Genomic DNA, 2,961 nt, shown 5'->3' with positions numbered 1-2,961 from the left:
GTCTTTAGCCTTTTAGGGGCTTATTCACACAATGGAAACACTTGTTTGGTGACCTACGAACCGCACCGTCGTTAAGTTGGCAGAACTCGTTGTCTTTGTACAAGTTAAGTTAAAATAAAATAATATAATATGAGAAAATGACACTTTATGACACTTTGTTTTTAGATAGTCATAAGAGGAAATTGTTCAGGTATTAGTACGTTGTATTGCACGTTGTATTGCTAGTGTGTACGCACCTTAAGAGAAAACAATTTTGTTATAATATAATAATTTTTTATTACATTAATCGAAAGACAATATTCTAATAATAATTACCGCATGGTAAAATATAATTAATTTAAAGGAAATAATTTTTGTACTCGTATCATTTTTAGATTATATGAGTGGAGCGATGAATGTATTGATTTTACAATAATGTTTTTTTTTTAAATTAAAAAAATTTTTTTGTGTCTGTCATCATCCTTTTAAGACAGTAAAAAATAAAAATGCTTAGATTTTCTACAGCAGTATCTTTCCTGATAGGAAAGTGAATCTAGTTGGTACTTTTGGGGGTCAACTGTAAAAAACTCTGAATAGTTTTCGAAAGCGCGGGGAAAAAGAAAAGAAAAATTAAGGAAAACGGGAATTTTTACGTAAATTAGGTTTTTGACAAAATCGATTTTAGTTTTTGGTATAACTCATGGTTGAAATATATAAGGTTATTGCATATTATATACCCCTTCTCAATCAAATACTTGATGATAAAAACAATAACGGCAGCGTGGAGGGAGCCAATAATAATCAAGTATGGCGAATGCAGCGGTGGTGGAGGACCTAATTAAGGGGATTTAAATTTTAATACGTGATTTTCTGTCTAACACACGCGTGACTTAGTATTTTAGATGTGTTTTTTTTCCAAACATTCCAATTGATCTATTGAAGCGATAATAGTTCTGAAAACAGATTGTCTACTTGAAATCGACTTTCTCACATATTTGATATTATCCCCCGAATTCCTAAAAATGTCATATTAAAAAAAAGTATTTAGATATTTTAGTGTTTTAATTTTGTAAAAGTTAAAATCAAAAAAATCAAAATTGTGGGAAAGTCGATTTCAAGCAGACTTGGCGATAAATTCAAATCTGTTTTTAGAATTCTTATCGCTTCATTAAATCAATTAGTGTGTTTGGAAAAAAACACGTCTAAAATCCTATGTCACGTGTGTGTAACGCCTGGATTACAAAGCTCCAAGTTTTCCTACATTTCTAACAACCGGGGCTATACGCAGGGGAAACTACCACGTATCCAACGACACCCTCCCCACACTCATAGCTCCAAAACTCGGCAAGTAATATCAGATCCCGTGCCGAAGGCAAACACAACAACCCACGGCGGCAACACGCACGTTTACTAGTCGGTAAGGGACACGATATACCTATATACCGGACGATTTCTGTCATCAATCCCATACCTAGTGGTCACGGTACATTCAGTATATTGAATGCGTGTTGAACAATACAGTTCACGAATCGACGGGTTTCACTTCCAGCGAGATTTTTTTTAAAACTGAAATATATAGGTAGTACAATCTATGAAGCTGTTGAATGTCCGTCAAAGGTAGTGATAATTTCGCGACTAAACTAATCTTGGCTGCCGAGGTTCAACTAACCAAGGCTAAAGATGATTGCCGACCTACTGCCTGTTTTGTCAATGTACGCTCCACGCCAAATCATTATTCTATATTATTATACAGTATTCAATCTGATAATAACATTATCTAACCTAACTTTTAACATTGATTATTATATTTGTACGGAAGTATAACTCTCATAATAGCACTTTATTAAGATCATATTACACTTTGTTTTGTTTTTGTGTTTATTATGAATTATTATTTAGATTTTTAGGCGTTAACATATTACTATAGGATATATGAGTAAAACAACCTTTTTTGTTATAATGTAATAGATTTATTATTATTATTGGTACCGAACAGATTTTGGATCCTTCGTTATAAATACTTATAATATTATAATTTTTGGATTAAGTCATAAGCTACCATCTATAAATAGATTTACGTAATAAATAACTGTCCATATATTAAAAAAGTATATACAAATTATCGTGTAACGCAGTAGCGTATCTAATATTTTTCACGGGCGTGGGGGGAGGGATATAAAGATTTTAATAGACATATTAAGTTATCAGATACACAATATAATAATATTATACTATTATAAATTATAATACCTGTTGCATTATGTACTCAATATGAACACCATACCCCCCATAGATAACGCCACTGGTGAACAGTACAACAGTCGACAACCTTATACTAATAGAGTTTTAATTCAGGGATAAAAACAATTAATAAAACAATAACAAAAAAAAAAAAGGTGGGTAAGTGGATGTCGCTCAGCTGTACAATAGGTTACAAGTGGGTCACTGTATAATGGATAGTATTCAATTTGAATTCAATGATATAATATCACTGTATAAGAAAAACGATTCTGGGAGAAGTCGGTTTGTCGGTCTAGGTATTAGACATACCTATTATAGGTAAAATTGACCTATAATAGGTATCAATAATAAATTCGAAATTAATCATATCACAATATCCATTAGGTAACGCGTTATACAACCTATACATCAACAACAAATCGTGGTACTATCATAGATATATAATAGTATACTTTAGAAGTTTCAAGTACCCACCAATAATATTATACAATCACAACAAAATAACTAAAATAGTTATTCCAAGTTTTTTAATATGTAATTTCGTCCAAATTTGAACTTAAAATGACTATAAAAATAAACTATGCTAATGTATTTCTTAGCATTTTTGGTAACAGAGTTAAATATTTACGTGGAATCTTGTTTTAAATTTTCAATCTTTAGATATAAAAGTTGAACATTTTATAATTTTCTAACTACAAAATAATTATTCAATTTTAAATTTGATAAATTTTATCAAAATTC

This window comes from Acyrthosiphon pisum, chromosome A1, assembly GCF_005508785.2.
Source record: "Acyrthosiphon pisum isolate AL4f chromosome A1, pea_aphid_22Mar2018_4r6ur, whole genome shotgun sequence".
Taxonomy (NCBI): Eukaryota; Metazoa; Arthropoda; class Insecta; order Hemiptera; family Aphididae; genus Acyrthosiphon; species Acyrthosiphon pisum.
The sequence above is the reverse complement of the archived record's forward strand: the minus strand, read 5'-3'. Positions refer to the sequence as shown.